Raw genomic sequence first — 18,358 nt, forward strand, 5'->3', positions numbered from 1 at the left:
CAAAAACTGCACCCGGCCTTCTTCTATTTTTAAACATGGTGAATAATTGTGAGACATTCTGTTTCATGAGATGCATTTTATTGCCCTGAAATATACATCTATTTTTCTACAACAACAAGGCACCACAAAAATCCGCACCATTGACACCTCCTCTGACAAAGCAGATCATGCAGAGAAAAATCACTGTATACAAGCCTAAATAAAAGTAAATATGCAGGACAACCAAGAGGTTTAATGCTTCTTTCAAGTGAAACTCGAGAGGATAATTGCATTTCAAATGTCAAGTAAACCCCGTCCTCCGCATTCAAGTGGTTTATGTCATGAGAACACTTTTGCTAAATGCCATGACTGTGTTGTTCTTCTGTGCAGTTCTGTGTCCAGATTTATGCAGTATACTATCTGTCCTCTAAGGTAACAAGACACCACGTGCAACCACCTCAACACCAACAACAAGACAAACAACATTGTCAGCGGCAACAAAGTCTCCTCCGGCAGCAGCAACCGGACCATTTACACCACCTGCAAACACTACAACAAACAAAAAAGGTCCCAACAAGAAACCCGGGAAGGAGAACGAGTGTAGCATTATGGGCAGCAGAGCGTGTAGCCTTCCCCATGTTTATTGTTAAACGTTAATTTGTCTTTTGTGCTTCTACTACATTCTTCAAGGTCTCTGTGACCACATTTTGTTCTGTCGTCTGCACGGAGGCATACCCCACAGGGAGCATGTCTGAATCAGAGCGTTTTGCCGGCCTGATTTTGCTGACATGTTTAGATTTTGTTGATTTGGTAATTACTTCTTGCTTATTGTGCTTCTACTATGAGAAAGTAGGCTATGTAGTTAAATGGTTTCTTTCTGTGTTTTAACCGTGTTTATTGTTGTTTTATGATCGGGAGTCTGCACAGGGTGTTTTATTTTGAAAATTGGCCGGATTCTCTCTGCCGTTCTGTGTCTGACTTCCTGCCCGGTTGACGCGGCTTCCATCAAAAATAGACTCGCTAGCTATTCTCTGCGGAGCGGAGAGCCTCGTCTGGTGGACTCACAAACATTGACTAGAATGGCCGTGATTACCTCCGGAACCAGTTAACGCAGCTGTAAAGTGCAATTTCTATTTCTGACGGTGTAGGTGACGGCGTAGGCTGACGTGCACCTCCTCAAAAATGTTACTACACGTCGAGTCGACACGGACCGTAAGCTCTGATTGGTCAGCTGGGTAGCCTCGCAATGCCTCAGAGCCGACAGGAAGTACCCCGTGCTTTGAAGTAACATTTGCTAGCGGCCAAAACGGCGGCTGAAACACAGTGAAACCAATATTTGACCGTTGCAACCAGAGCGAAATGACTCGTTTCGCTATCAGAATGTGATCCATTCGGTCGGTAACATTTGAAAAGGCTACACCAGCCGCACGTTTACAGTTTACGTTAGCGGAGCGCTAAACCGGAAGTTAGCTTGCCCAACACAGTGGACGCTGTAGCGCTACTGCCGACTAGCGTTTGGGGGTGTAAGACCCTACGCAGGACTATAAAGGGGCCTTAACGCGACGCAGGCGGATTCAGTGGAATTTACGTTTAAGATGAAACAGATCTAAATGTTCAGTTGTAAAATTAATCAGGAACTCAAATACAAACAAAATTAAACAAGTTATTCTAACAAAAAGAGAGAATAAATCCATTTAAAAAGGATCCTCGTGGACACAGACATGTAACAGGTCCCCAAACCCTCCTAAGAGCCACAAACTCAGACTGAAGCATGAACCAAATGTTTTGTGATTGATGAAGGTCTGATTATGAATGCTTCCTTTTCTTCCAGCGGCTCTTTACCTGTGGCCGTCTGTTCGTATGGGGATTGGGATACTCTGTTTAATCATCATGATCAGCATCACTGTCACTACCTGGAGAAAAGGTGAATATTGTTTGACCTGCAAGTGGTTTTGAAAATACTCAGCAGTTCTGTGTCATAAACAAGTGATGTTTTGAAACTCAAATAACAAGAAATAACTAGAAAGCCCTCAAGGTGTTTTATCTCAGCTTTATGAAAAGATGAGTTGTGCAAAATGTAATTGAATCACACACCAGCGAGTGATTATATCAACTTATCATGTCTCTGTAGCGCCACCTACAGGTGAAATGTCAAACTGACCAGCACGTGTGCAGGTCTTCTAAATTTAGTTGCAGTTAAACAATTTATTCAAGAATTACTACAGTTTATGTCCAGTAGGCCAAATAATACTACAATATGTATCTTTCCCAGGCTCATTTAAGTATTACATATATTTCAGTGTAGGTGAAAAGTAAAGAGTAAAAGAGGGGAGATGACAGAAACTCTGTCTGGGTGTATGTGTGGTTTATACTGAGAGATTTGTTTGTTACCAAAAACAATTTTTGCTTCTGAACTTGACAGCTCAGGAATTGTAACTCCAAATGTAAAGTGCTCTGCGGTCGGCCACATGGTGCCACTGTTGCTTCTATTAGATCTGCACCCAAACTAGTCACTTGTGGACCAACCTTCTAACAAACAGAGTTGCAAGTCCCGTATGACACATTCCTAATAATTACCATAATCATGTTGTTTTAAATGTTGACATTGAATGAAAAATTACAACAGAAGTTAAATAAAAATATCGTCATGTTTAAATATCATGTTTATCTTCTTTCTCTCTCTTGCAGCTCGACAGAAACAGAAAATGATCTGTGATCCTCCATCACACAGAAACTAGTGCGATAACCACTGAACCGTCATCAGCGTTCATCCTCAGACAGTCCCGCGGTAAACTGGCATCCTGCTTTCGTCACTGACTACTAGTCTATAGCCATGTTTCCGTCAACATATTTTTATGCGCATTTTGAAATATCACATTAGAAAAGGGTGATGGAAGGTTTTTACACATGCTTGAGGTGGTTTTCGCCTTTATCAAAAAATAGTTACTAGAAATCCCTTTTTGTCTTTGTCTCTGGACAGAATGAAACATGGCCAATACTAGCTGACCTCTCTCCATTTTTCTCAGATCTGTGGTCCTCAGTCTATGTGACTGGTTTTGTTTGTGGTTTGCAACCTCTACTTCTTGTTTATTACAGCCATGAGTATCATCAACTTTGTAATGGGAATGAGTACCATCAGTCATGTAATTAATGTTACACACTGAGGGCCTCTAGTTTATCAGGTACTGGGTAAATGTGTGTGATGCGTCCAGGGGGTCATGTCTTTCATTGTTTTACAACATGTACCTGGCTGTTTAGGGCTGAATGTCTCTGCGATAGATTTAGATTGAGGACCTCTTAATGACGACATGTTCTAGTGGTAAGACAGTGCTGACCCTGAGATTAGGATAAAAGCTGCCTGTGCTGAGACACTGGAGCTCACTCGGATGATACTCGGATGTGCATTTGTGTCCCTGTAAGTTCCTTCTGCAGAAGACTTGAATAAAATTCACAGAAAGTGTTTGCCTAAGCTGTTTATTTGAAAACTTGAATTGCTTCACAACTTCTGACGAAACTACACTTTGCGTAGCCTATTGCCAAAAGTTTTGCTTGATAATTTGATGGGAACTGCTGTTGACACAGATTTTAAAGTAGTTCAGCACGTGGCCACACATTCTCACATGACAGTCAAAGCTCACTGTAGTTCAATCACACTATGGGGGTTTGGTTTGAGCTCATTTGAAATAACAAAATTCACTTTAAGGCAAATTAAATGCAAAAACAAAAGAGGAAGGCCTACTACTTTTACCATTTCTACTGTGGCTGAATTTAAATGCATTTCAGATAAAGTAACTGCTGTTTGAACATCAGTGATGTCACAGCCGGTGTTAAAATTGCCTTAACGTTTTGACTTCACAGTTGTCAGGGTCTGAAGTAGTACCCAAAAGCAGACGGTGAATTTAAGAGGTTTATTTGAAAAATAAACAGAAGGAGTAAGTGAGCTTAGGGGGATCGGGGCAAGGGGCCGGGTTCTGTTGGGGACAGGAATTCAGGACAGAATTTCCTGAAGGCAAAAGACAGAGCGAATTAGCAGGCAAACGAGAAATACAGAACTAACCAGACTTAGGACTAGGCTGCGATCAGAGGCTGGTGTGCCACGTACTCAGGTTACACAACAATCCAGCGAGGACTGGGGTTAAGTAGTGAGTGCAGATGAGCGAATGCAGAACAGGTGCTTGATTGTGACAGAGAACAGGTGTGCCACAGCCGTAGTGAACCGGAGACCACGCCCCCCAGCCCCAGGAGACATGGAAGAGAAGACAGACAAAAACAAAACCCACCAAGCACACAGCAAACACCCAAAAGGCAAAAAGCAAATTAAAAGCCACTCACACACACAGCCACCAGCCCGGGTCATGGTCAAGAGGGCGTGACGACAATCGATCAGATATTTAGGGTGTTTTCTGTTTTCAGGAAGAGCGAGGAAGCTCCAAAGTCACTATAAAGACGGATTTTTAAACAAATTTTTTAGCATTTAAAAATATCTATATAGATAAAGTGTATGGATGATTGTATATATGTTAAATATGCACATATTTAACAGAATAGGGTACAACAAAGACAGAAAAATATAGATCAAACAGCTTTGTGGAATTTAGCTAAAGGTCCAAGTTATCGTTCATCAACCATCCAACACACGAGTCAGATCAGAAGTCAGAACCCATCAGAGACTCTCCTCCTTCTGTAAACTGAACCAGAGCAAAAACGTTGCCATAATTCAGAAAGGAGAAAAAAATATTTAGTTATTTAAAATCTTGACCCTCCAGTAAACAATCCAAAGTGCCTAAAAGTTTCTCTTACTTTCTAAGTGACTGATAGTTTTTACATTTGGGGTTGTGAACTGTCTGTGATGTTTCCTGCTCTGTCCTCTTGTGTTTCCTCGCAGGTGTCTGGTCGAAAGAGCTGGAGGACGTCCTGCACAGCTGAACAGAATCTTTCTCTTTGTGCACAGTCTTGTGTTTTTTTTGTTTGCTTTTTGTCACCTGCTTTCATTCAGCTGGTGTGAAAAATGTAATATTGTTAAAATTCACACATTCAGAGGATTCTGCAGACTCGGATGTGCTTTCCAGTATCTCACTGCTCACGATGCTCTTAACTTAACCTTGCACTACACAGAAAGGTTTCGATATTGGCTCTGTAAATATTGATTTTCTAAGAAAATGTGTAGAATTTTACAATAATTATCATTACAGGCTGTTTTCTGAAATTGTGTTTTTCTACATACGCTGAGTCCAAAATCTCCACAGCAATAGCACTTACAGACTTTCCAGTTGTCTTCCTGACTATGTTCTGAAGGTCTTTACAGAGGGATTTGTTCAGGTATCATTCACAGCCTGAATTATAGAACATCTTATTCACAAAAACATGTCAAAAATTAAATTGTTTGTTTTTTCCTGTTGACAGTACTTTTTGATTTATAAAATAAAGCCCTTCTGTAAAAACATTTTAATGTTTAACAGTCTAGTGTCTCAACAAAATTAAACAATAATTTTGAAAATTACTTAATCCAGTGTTCAGATTTCAGTTTGTTAAATTGATGCAAATTAACAAATATTTCATTAGATTCTGCCTCATTTGCATATTATTTAATATTTCAGAAAACCTTTACTACAAGAAAAAATATTGTCTTAATGTAAGTAATAAACTAGGAAAGTTTCATGGTGACGTCTATTTTTTTTTTTGTTACCCAATCCACCTGCAGTTTCTCGTCTTAAACAAAACTCCTGAGGATTGATCAGCTATTAGCCAATACGGCATCAATGGGATACATACCTAGGGGAAGAAAAGTTAACGAATAGTGCAATCGATCAGAGAATTGTAAAGAGGTAGAAGAAGAGCACAGTAAGTGCAAGTTAAAGGTTAGGGATTAGAGGTGTTATAAGAGGAAGAGATGAGTTTTCAAGAGCTGCCTAGTCTCACATAGCCAGATCTATTTCCATGCATAAGCGCTGTGCCAGCCAGTTTCTGCCCCTCGGGAGGCTTCCGGTAGCTGCGCCAATCAGAAGAAAGTGGGCTTTTAGGATGGGAGGCTGAAGCAACGGACAGTATGAGAATATAAACATTTCCTTTGTGCTTGAGAGATAATGTAGTAACAATTTATTAAAACACTCTTAATAAGGTGAACAAGGAAGGAATTCAATGTGTCTGTGTGTATTTAGCCTTTTTGTGACTGCATTCAATCCATACTTGTGTTGGACGTTTTCTGGAAATTTGACAGGTCCAACTTATAAGATTGCAGAGAATGAATTATTAATTAGCATGTATCCAAATTTCTCTGTGGCAATGAACACAAGTCTAATAATCTGACCGACTGTGGTCACAGCAGGTCCTCTTACATGGAAGTCGCCATGTTTCTACAGTAGCCCAAACGGACAAACTGCTCTACCTGTTTCATCACTAAGTTAAATATGTACGACAAACAAGCAGAGGTAGAAGTTGTAGTAGTCGTCAGCTGGTTTATTAGAAGTAAGAAAAGGACAGTGCGTATTATTTAGCAGGGACAGAGCGTGAGCGTGGGAGGAGTGAGCGGTGACTGATGGGCCATTCGTGTGGTGGAATAATGCGGATATTTTTTTCATCCTTTCATCCTTAAGTCTTTATTGCAAAAAGAGAAATAAAGTGTACATGGGACGTAAAGAAGCATACAAAACTTTGATACATGCAAAATCACGTATTGCATATAGATATTTGTATTTTGTTATTAAATTACGTCACTAAATTACAAGTTACTCCTCAACACTAAGTGAGATACAGCGAGCTGTAACTGTCACGTCAGCACGTGTGGACATGAGCTGGACCACAAGGCAAAGTACTTGAAAGGGTCTGTGTCACTTATAGACCAGTAGACACATCGTTGAAAGCAGGATGCCAGTTTATCGTGGGACTGTCTGAGGATGAAAACTGAAGACGGTTCAGTTTCTGTGTGATGGAGGATCACAGATCATTTTCTGTTTCCGTCGAGCTGCAAGAGAGAGAAGATAAACACGGAGAGGATGAACGATATTTTCATTTATCTTCTGTTAAACTTTTCAGCAAATGTCAACAGTTTAAACAACCTGTTTTTAGTACTGATTAGGACTGTGTCATGTTCATCCAGGACTTGCAACATGTTTGTTTGTTAGCAGAATGTCTCAAAAATGACTTGTTGGGCCATGGGACAGGTGATTTGGTTGATTTGTGTCATTTGTTTTGGTGCAGACTTATGTTATTAACAACAGTGCCACCATGCGGCCGTCCATAGATCATTTTACATTGGAGTTATAATTCCTAAATTGTAAAGTTCAGTAGCGAAAACTTTTTATGGTTTCAGACAAATCTGTCAGTATAAACCGCACACATGCACCCAGACAGAAATTCGGCCATCTGCCCTCTTTTACCCTGATTTTTCACCTTCAGCTTCACCAACACTGAAACATATAATACTTAGATGAGCCTGGATATTATTTTATTATTTGGCCTATGTGGCAGTGAAACTGTCATAATTCTTGAATACTAGTGCGACTCAGTTGAAAATTTTGCACAATTCACCTTTGCACAAAACGAATTAACACTCCGAGTGCTACCTAGTTCTTTACAATTTGAAGTTCTTTCTGGAGTTATGAGTAGGAGTTTCAAAACATTACTTGTTATGATACACAATTGTTAAGTAGTTTCAGATGCACAAAACCACTTGCAGTTCAAACTATATTCACCTTTTCTCCAGGTAGTGACAGTGAAGCTGGTCATGATGAATAAACAGAGTATCCCAATCCCTATACGAACAGAAGTTTGCGTCAGGTAACGAGCAGCTAGAAGAGGGACAGATTTGGTTTGTCTTGCTGGAGGTAAAGGTGGTACTAAAGTCACTGGTGCGTTTTGACCTCTATTAAAGGTTGGATCTGTAAAAGAGAGCTGAAGTCATTACATCACCTCCTGTTTGCCTCTGTAATTATATGCAATCTCTCATTCAGCATTTCCTTCATCTGTCGATCTGAGAAAATGAGTTCCTGAGGTTTACTTACCACATTGTCAGACATATCAGCTCCACTACAACACTCGCGATTAGAAACTAGTTCAACATAGTTTAACAAACCCCAGCTACCATGAAAAGTCTGGTACTTCATCGTAACTTTGTTTCGTACACATCCATAAAATTCATCCGAGTTCTCCAAGTACAGCTGTAATATCTGCTGTCTGAAAACATGTGCAAATGTTTACATGGAAAATTATTTATTCAAAAAACTAAACAAATAACAATATTGGACCACAAAAAGAAAGGGACCACAGAAAGGCCTCCTTTTAGCCACTTCCCCAGGCCCCTGCGTCTGCATAGGTTTCATTTCATCCTGCACCTGGAACGCTTGGATGTCGGAAGTTGGAAATTTCAAGGGGGTAATTCTGGGTTCTGACTGGAAGGCAGCAGCTTCCACTTTATCTGCCTGCCTGCTTGATCTTCTGCCTTTTTATCCGCCCCTTGTCTGGTTAAGTTTGCCTTTCCTTGTTTCCCTGGTTCCTTGACTCCTGTACATACGCGCCCCAGTATTCATGTGCTGTGGCCCAGTAAAATGGTCAAGACCCCGTGGCGTCGTTTTTGGACATGTAGGGCTCCGCCGTCAAGTTAGCAACAAAACATCTTGTGACGTCTGGGCAAGTTAACGATAAGAAATACACAAGGTCTGATCACACTTTGCACACTTGTTGTGAAACATCGCAAAAAAACAAGTCAAAGGTGAAAGCGAGTGTTTACAATGTTGATAAGAGGATGAAGAGGGACTATCCTTCTGGGCACTCCTCACAGGCACACGCCATTTAAAACAAGACGGTGATTATCTGTCTCTTATTCAAACTGGACTAAGGTTGTGTTTTAGGGTCTGAACCTGCATGTTCTGAATAATTACAACAACATACTGTTGAGAAAGGCTCTGTTCCACTGCTTTATTTTCTAGTTATTAGCACAGTTAAAAATGTCAGTGGGCTTTTAAATTAAGCTATTCTCCCAGATGTTCCTGTCTCAGTAGATATTACAACAACTTTAATGCACAAATTATTCACAAAATGATTCACAATGACTGAAAAATGAACTACACCACATCATCAACCTGTTCTCACTCCCTATGGATGCATAGTCAAGAGCCATCAGCGTCAGTTTGTAACACACTGGGGATCCCTTTGCCATCATATTTCAATGCATTTAACATTTGACTTTGCCTTAACCCAACCAAGTACTTTTTGTGCCTAAACCTAACCAAACTGCAACGTTTCATGACTTTAATAATGCGTTTTATTTTGAAAGTCTATTTGTTGTTGCTAAGCGTCGCTAATTTCACCGCGGATCCCTAAAAGTTATTGATGCTAAAGGGCTACCCGGGGCGTTAAAAGGCGAAGAACGCGTTGACCACATCCATATTGTAGTAACTGACAACTGAATAGGGCTGGAACGAATATCCAAATATTTGAATATTTAAATATTCAAATATTCAATCATTCGGTACACATTTGATTTTCAATTTCGAGATCTGAAAATTGAGGGTTTTACCCGCACTTCTGCTCACAGCAGTGAACTTTTTACCTAAACAATTACCAAACACCAATTACCTAATTTCATTACAGATCAGAACTGTCAGATATCTCGTAATCATTAATTTGCAGGCTACAACAAACAAACAACAACATAATGAACTTATTTAATTAATTATATTAGGCCGATAGTAAGTAAATCACTATCAAAGCTTCAAAGCTCAAAAAACTGAAGCTCAACTGAAACCTAATGCATTTTCACTTAGGGGTGTCCTCACTTTTGTTGCCAGCAGTTTAGACATTAATGGCTGTGTGATGTGTTATTTTGACAGCAGATTTACACTGTACAAGCTGTGGACTACTTTACACTGTAGCAAAGTGTCATTTCTTTAGTGTTGAAACATGAAAAGATATGATCACATATTTACTAAAATGTGAGCAGTGTCATTTTTGTGAGATACTGTAGTGTGATGTTACCTGTGATCACCGTCAGCTCCACAGCTGCTTCATTATTACAGAAGTATGTTCCAGTGTCTGAGACGGCAGCTCTGCTGATGTGAAGTGACTTATCTGCTGATGAACTGTATCGTTTCAGTGGGTCATGAATGTGTCTTATGTCTCCGTCTCCATCAACTGTAAGTATGTCAACTCTGTTTCCGTTTGTCTCTCTGCTCCACGTCACTTTACCCTCCACAGGGTGAGGACATGGCAGAGTGACGGAGTCCTGCGGCCTGATTATTTTATGCTTTTTCTCTGTAAAAGAAAAACATTTTTCATTAAATATGCATGCATTTTAAGAAAAGCAGTATTTCTGTGAGCAACTCTCGGATCTACAGTGTGTTCACGGTAAGACTAATGCAGTGGAAGTGCACATTGAAGAAGGACACTTTTATCAAAAATGAACAAACAAAATAAATCCAGAGTTATTTATCTAGAAAGGCAAAAGAACATTTTTGAGAGTGTAGGGTCCAAAGTTATAAAATATATTGTTAGACATATTCTAGATTGAGATTCATATGAAGCTTAGCCTTCTGTGGTTCACTTATGAAGCTGCTGTGTGTGACGTTCAGACCTGAAGGTTTTAACATAAACCTAACTGAATCTATTTAGAGAACATCCGCACTAAGCCGGTTTAACTTGGAAATGGCAGTGTTCTCGTCACAAGGTTTTCCTAAATCTGTGTGTGGCTGTAAAAGTTAAAAAACCTTTAGTCTCCTCAAACTAACTGATCATTTATTCTCAGTGTTCAGCAGCCAAATACACAGCAGAGCTGTTGACATTAACCTGCGTTAAAATCAATGTTGAAAAATCATTTTATCAGCAGAGCAGTGGCATGAGCATAATTGCTAGTTAAAATCTTGTGTTTATGGGTTGGGATTAAAGATTTTAAATAATTTGAAAGTTCTTACCTGCGCTGACATTACGGCAAAGAACAAAGGCTAACAGGCAGCTGTAGATCCTCATCCTCACACAGACTGAAGTGACTGAACCAACAAACTGTTTTATTCTGAGCTGAGGATGTGTAAACCGGAAAATCCCACACTCATGGTTCCTGATGTTTAAAGATAGTGTAAAGTAGAGTATGATCACATTTCCCTCACAACTAATTCTGTTCTAGGACAAGCAAGAGAACTGACTCAAGGGCACAGACATCACCACCTGATGAAGTGCATCATCAGGTGGTGATCAGTCGTCAACGGCCGCCTACTTCCACATCCGGCAGACACAGAGCAACATTAGCATCCCCTTGGAGAGGAGTTTGGGTCCAAAGAGCAGCAACAGTTTTAAGCTACCTAGAGAGCTAACCACACAGAGATAATAACATCATGCTGGCAACCTGTGAAGCTCCAGGCCCAAGAGGGTTAAGGCAGCGCTGGAAAATAATGGTGGCCACACAAAATATTGATACTTTTGGCCCAATTTGGACATTTTCACTTAGGGGTGTGCTCATTTTTGTTGCCAGTGGTTTAGACATTAACGGCTGTGTGACGTGTTATTTTGAGGGGACAGCAGATTTACACTGTTATACAAGCTACACACTCACTACTTTACACTGTAGCAAAGAGTAATTTCTTCAGTGTCGTCACATGAAAAGATATAATCACATATTTACAAAAATGTGAGGGGTGGACTCACTTCTGTGAGATACTGGAATCCATTGTTGGCGTTAGCTGATAACATTTGGGGTTTTTTTCTTACACTGGCAGCAAAAAGTGAGATCACCAAGTGTCACTTTCAAAATCACCAGTTAGCTTGACAGCGTTCATATGTAGGCTGTAGTGAAGTGAAAAAACTGAATGTGCTTCTTTAACATGTAATCCATCCAGAGAAAAGCAGCACAGTCTGCAGTGCCCTGAAGCAAACTCATAAAAAATTGAAGGAGCGACCAGAAGACCAGCATTGAGAGAGTTAAGACGCAGATGAAAAACGTACTGTTACTAATCCACAACTTTCTTGCAAAGCCCCAGACTCACCTGTGCTTCCTGGCTTTCTTCCACAGTATTCATGTGGACTTCAAATGCCTTAAAAGGAGACTGTGACATGCAGTCATCTTTCTGTGGTCACATTTTGCAGCCAGTGTAAGGAAAAAACACTCAAAGTTTTCCGACAGGTCGCCATCATTAGATCGTGACGTTATTGTCAGTGTGGTTAGCTCTCTATCTGTAAATGTGGTTTTCCTGTTTAGCATCTCTGCTCTCTGTGTTTAGTTTGGTTTTCAGCTGCTATGGACACAAACTCCTCTCCAATGGGATGCTAATGTTGCTCTGTGGAAGTAGTCGACTGTTTGTTGCCATGTTTGTTATAACAGCTTCATAAGGTGATCATGTCTTTGTCTTTTTGTCAGTTATTTCAGGTTCTTTCTTGTACTGGCACAGAATTAGTTGTGAGGGAAGTTTGATCATGCCCTTTATTTAAATTACCTTGATGGTTATCTGTGTGCATTAACCACAAAAAGACAAAAATGAGTGTCAGTATGTCCGGTTTGCACATCTCTTTTCTCAGCTCAGACTAAAACAGTGTTTGATCAGTCACTTCAGTCTGTGTGAGGATGAGGATGAAGATCTACAGCTGCCTGTTAGCCTTTGTTCTGTGCTGTAATGTCAGCGCAGGTAAGAACTTTACTTAATTTTTTAAATTTTATCCAGCAGTCATGTTCAAGCTTCTGCTCTGCTGATATAATTATTTTATGATATTAATATTAACACAAGTTAATGTCTAATGGCTAATGGCTGCTGAACACTGGCGCTGAAAATGAACGATCACAGTTAGTTTGAGGAGATTAAAGATTGTCTTATAAACTTTACAGCCACACACAATTAAGGAAAACTTTTGTTTTTTTACTAGATTAGTTTTAATTTAGATTATTAGATTTAGGTAGCAGCTTCATAAGTGAACTACAGACGGCTAAACTTACTTTGAAGAATATGTCACTAACATTTATTTTTATACTCCATTTAGAACAGTGGCCTTCTTCAATGTACTTTCACAGTATTAGACAGATTAATGTTATTCTATCTCTAACGGTGGACATGGATCTGAGAGTTGCTTACAGTAGAAATACTACAGTTCTGTGGTCGTTTCATGTGTTTCGACAAGGACGGTCATTTTATGTAAAACTCTGATATAGTTGCACTTTCAATAAACAGCATTATTCATGTACTTAAAACATTTTTAGACAGCAGAGACTGCAGCTAAACATGGGGAACTTGGGCGAAAGACAGTTGAGGTACCACACTGCAACAGACTTGTACATTTTCGTTGTTGAACTTGTTAAAATGTTGTAGTGGAACAGATATGTCTGAAAAATAAACCTCAGGAACAAGTTTTTTCAGCTCCACAGGCTAATGAAATGCTGCATGAGAGATTGCATTGAGTTTCAGAGGCTAGACAGGAAGTGCTGTCATGACTTCAGCTCTCTGTTGTTTCCTCTGCTCTACAACACCTCCGACAGAGACTTCAACACCACCTTCACCAAAAACAGCAAGACAAGTCACACCTGAATCTCTTCAAGCAGCAACAACTGCTTCATCCACTCCGCTAGTAAACACAGGTATTAAAGAAAACAGTTTTACCAAACAACCCAAAAGCATTAAAGAAAATGACGAAACTCTTTCTACAATATTCAACGCTGTATATGTGCAGTGATACAGAATTCAGCTAAGGAGGTATTTCCAATATGTCTGATCATTACAGGAAGATCTACAGTTTCCACCTCTCAGCCGACAATGAACAATCAGTGTGAGTGAGATCATATTTAATCTAATTAGTCTCTAAATATAACTTACTGTAGCTTCTACCTAATGAGCAAAGGATTGAGAGTCTTTCTGAAGATTGTTTGGTTCAACATTTGATGTCGCTGACTGAAGAGTCCTGACGTCCGAACACAATCAGTCACTACTTCTACATTTTGACCACTTTCACTAAAGATACATTTATGTTTCCCCATGATAGAGAGTAATATTATAGGGTCTGCTTTGGAATGAAATAATCTGAGAGCATACAGTTTACGTTTTGAGAAAGAAAAAAGTTGAAATGTAGGAATCCATTGTTGATGAAACAGGAACTTCTGGGAAGTAAGAAGACGTCACTCTGTCTCTCCTGTTTAACTGAATCTCTCAGAGCTTGTGGGATTAAAGTTCATTAAAACTAAATACATGAAACAACATAATTTGTCCCTCTTAAAAAAGAAAGTAACCAAATGTATTAACACAGATTTCCTGTTACCTTGTTTTTAAAATACGCTTTTCCATTTATGTTACACAGTTATGCAAAAACAATTATGTAACTTTATTACAATATAAGATACATGAGGCGAATGAACAATAGAAGATAACTCGTCTTCATGTTTAAATATTACCACACTCTTTAGAACAACGCACCTGCATTTCTGACAAAGGACAATAGTGTAGAATCAAAACAGCGCGACAAGCAGCGCATGCTCTGTCAGGAAAGGCGGCATCGTGTTAAAGTTAGCAGAATGAACAAAATGAACTTCATAAAAACATAGCAAAAAGTATTTTGTCTGAGAAAGTGGAGAGGAAACCTCAGGAACACAGTTTTTCAGCTCGACAGATGAATGAAATTGAGTTACAGTGACTTCAACACCACCTTCTTCCCAAGTAAAACAAACCATGTCTGTTCCTCTTCCAGCTGATCCTCACATGTGGGAAACAGCTGTTCATATTGTGGTTGGAATACTCTGTTTAATCATCATACTCAGCATCACCGTCACTTCCTGGAGAAAAGTTGAATATAGTTTGACCTGCAGGTGGTTTTGTGGGTCTGAAAATACTCTGTATCATAATCAGTAATGTTTAGAAACTCAAAGAAGATTTCAATATTTGGAAAATAAGTCAAGAAATAATTTGATTTTCAACAACTAGCACGCCCTCACAGTGTTTATACTTTGGCTTTGTACAAAGGTGAATTGTGCAAAATGTAACTGAGTCACACTAGTGAGTGCATTTTGGGCATTTCAACTTATCATGTTGCTGTAGCGCCATCTACAGGTCAAATTGATCAAATTGATCAAACAGCGCAGATCACATCCATCATCTCCATGTTTATCTTCTCTCTCTTGCAGCTCGACAGACACAGAGGCAACACAGCAGCAACAGAAAATGATCCTCCATCACACAGAAACGAGAGCAGTAACTGAGCCGTGTTCAGCGTTCATCCTCAGACAGCTTTCAACACTGTGACGACTAGTTTCCCTTTTTCAGAAAAGTTGGGATACTTTCCAAAATGCAATAAAAACAAAGATCTGGGGTTTGTAAATTCACATGAACCTTTAGTTTCAATAGTTTTACTGACCAGGGTAATTGTAATAGTATTTTGTAAAAATAAGTTAGTTGGGACAGAGGCATTGTGTTACATCATCTTTCCTTTTAATTCCACCTTTTCATACCATCACAAATACTGCTTTTGCAACTTTTACTGAGAACAATCTGGATGGTCTTTTTCATCTTTGGCTTGGAGAACTTGATGTCTGTTTATCTCAAAATGAAATGTGGACTCATCTGACCACAGCACACAGTTTCACTGTCTTTTGTTCCATCTGAGATGAACTCAGGCCCAGAAAAGTCGCCAGCGTCTCTGCCTACCACTGATGTGTGGATTCCTCCTTGTATTATTCAGGTTGCATTTCTGGATGTTCACCAATATTGGCACAAAGGAGCGAGCCCCGACCCTGCAGACTACATGACTTTCAATGTCGGCAGATCGCCGGGCTGTTCAGACTACACAACTTGCCGTCTTGTGTCGGGAGTCTCGCTGTCGTTCCCACTCCGTGACTTATCGGTGACAGGAGGTCACACAGTACGCTATTAGACAACAACTCTGTCACCCGAGGGCTGGTCTCATAACCACGTTTTGTCAAGAAAACACACGTGAAACGTGGCAGGCGAAATGACGTGAAACTACACACAAAACATCTGTTGTTTGTTCTTATAAAGACAAAGAATCTGGGTGAAAGAACGGTTTAGCACACGCAGGTAGCAGGGATTGTCTGAGCTACAGAGAGCTGGAGGGGAGTAAAAAGGGTTTTGTTGAGTTTGATGCAGGCATAAAATTCTAACTTTACAAAATACGATTATGCTGGTCAGTAAAACTACTGAAACTCAAAATTTAAATCAAATAAAGGTTCACATGATTTAACAAATTAAAACTTTTTCTGTATTTTCTGTATCCAAACTTTTCTGGAAATGGGGTTTGTAGTTTACAGGCAGCATATATATTTAAAGAGGTCGTGGACTTGACCATAGGGTTATGTTCTCTGTTGCCTGTAAAGTTCCTCTGCTCCCTTGAGATGTTAATCCAAAAGAATATTGGTTATATAAAGTCTTTTCTATCTTGTAATGTTACAATGTTTGTTAGTTCATTGGTCATTTTGAATGAAATATTTTTCTGTTTCTTACAACTTTGTCACCACCGTCAGTGTTTGTCAACTCTTTCTGTTTTGTTCCACAGTATTTGTCTATAAAATTGTTGCATTTTCAAAGTTAATGTGTAATTTCAATGCTTCCAAGTATCTCTTAGATATTTATTACATATAACCTAAACCGTAACCATTACACATTGACTAATCTAACTTTAAAAAGGTTCATTTAAAATTATTTTATAGACATTTCTATGTTTCTGATGGTTTTGACAAAAATCTAGTGCTGATCCTGCAAACATGTAATTAATGAAGAAAACTGGGAGGTTGTTTCTTGACAGAGTTTTGTAGAAAATCAAAACCTGGCCATGTTTGTTAATCATTAAAAAAAGCATATATACAGTACGTCTAAGTTTTCTTTGTACACATATAAGATATGATGCTTCTACCCTCCACATGTTTTCAGAAGCCACAACCAAATGACACAAAGACATGATTTCCCAAAACGTTCTCACTCCCAGCTTTACACATATGGGCCCCTCAGGAGTCACTTTTGCACACGTAGGGCTCCGTGGTCAAGTTAGCAATAATAAATAGGCAACGTCCGGTTAGCCTTTCAAAATAAAACTAGTGGTTCACGTTGTGAAACGTGGCAGTTTGGTTGGGTTTAGGCAGAGGCGTAGCACGAAATTCTGGACCCTGTACATAGTCATTCTTTATTGGCCCCTCCCCACATCCACAGCTATTCATTCTAGTATCTTTGTGGGTCCCACTCACTTGAAGGTATACTTGGTCCCCCCCCCACGTCCTGCACCCCAGGGCTTAGGTACCAGGACCACAACTATTAAGTTACGTGGCATGCGATGGCGCAGTGGATAAGATGCCTGCCTTTGGTGTGAGAGACCCGGGCTCAATTCCCACTGTGGCACATCCACTACTGTGTCCCTGAGCAGGACACTTAACCCTTAGTTGCTCCAGAGGGGTGTGACTTCTGACATATATAGCAATTGTAAGTCGCTTTGAGGTAATTACATAAGTAATGTAAATCCACAGACTCACCTGTGCTTCCTGGCTTTCTTCCACAGTATTCATGTGGACTTCAAATGCCTTAAAAGGAGACTGTGACATGCAGTCATCTTTCTGTGGTCACATTTTGCAGCCAGTTTAAAGACAAACACCAAGCAGTTCTCAGCTAACAACAAGCTGGATGTTTTCCGACAGGTCGCCATCATTAGATCGTGACGTTATTGTCTGTGTGGTTAGCTCTCTATGTGTAAAGGTGGTTTTCCTGTTTAGCATCTCTGCTCTCTGCCTTTTTCAGCTGTTATGGACACAAACTCCTCTCCAATGGGATGCTAATGTTGCTCTGTGGAAGTAGTCGACTGTTTGTTACCATGTTTGTTATAACAGCTTCATAAGGTGATCATGTCTTTGTCTTTTAGTCAGTTATTTCAGGTTCTTTCTTGTACTGGCACAGAATAGAGGGAAATTTGATCATGCTCTATATTTAAATAACCTTAACCATCAGTGGGCATTAACCACAAGAAGACAAAGACGATAATGTCCGGTTTACACATCCTTTTCTCAGAATTAAACAGTGTTTGTTTGATCAGTCACTTCAGTCTGTGTGAGGATGAGGATGAAGATCTACAGCTGCCTGTTAGCCTTTGTTCTGTGCTGTAATGTCAGTGCAGGTAAGAACTTTACTTAAGTTTTTTATTTTATCCAGCAGTCATGTTCAAGCTTCTGCTCTGCTGATATAATTATTTTAAAATGTTAATATTAACGCAGGTTAATGTCAACAGCTCTGCTGTGTATTTGGCTGCTGAACACTGACGCTGAAAATGAACGATCACAGTTAGTTTGAGGAGACTAAAGGTTGTCTTTTTAACTTTCACGGCCACACAAAAGGAGAACCTTAGTTTTAATATATTAGATTTATGTAGCAGCTTCATAAGTAAACTACAGACGGCCAAGCTTACTTTGAAGCTTAGCTGAATATGTCAA

At 39.6% G+C, this 18,358-nt stretch overlaps 1 long non-coding RNA gene across 1 annotated transcript; it reads left to right on the forward strand.

Annotated features, from left to right (window-relative positions):
• The first annotated feature begins 1,696 nt into the window (after window positions 1-1,696).
• LOC123976180 lies at window positions 1,697-5,264 on the forward strand. Its single transcript, XR_006826276.1, has 3 exons — window positions 1,697-1,903; window positions 2,668-2,767; window positions 4,865-5,264. It is a non-coding gene; the product is annotated as an uncharacterized LOC123976180 (long non-coding RNA).
• The last annotated feature ends 13,094 nt before the right edge of the window (window positions 5,265-18,358 follow it).

Source organism: Micropterus dolomieu, linkage group LG09 (assembly GCF_021292245.1).
Source record: "Micropterus dolomieu isolate WLL.071019.BEF.003 ecotype Adirondacks linkage group LG09, ASM2129224v1, whole genome shotgun sequence".
Classification (NCBI taxonomy): domain Eukaryota; kingdom Metazoa; phylum Chordata; class Actinopteri; order Centrarchiformes; family Centrarchidae; genus Micropterus; species Micropterus dolomieu.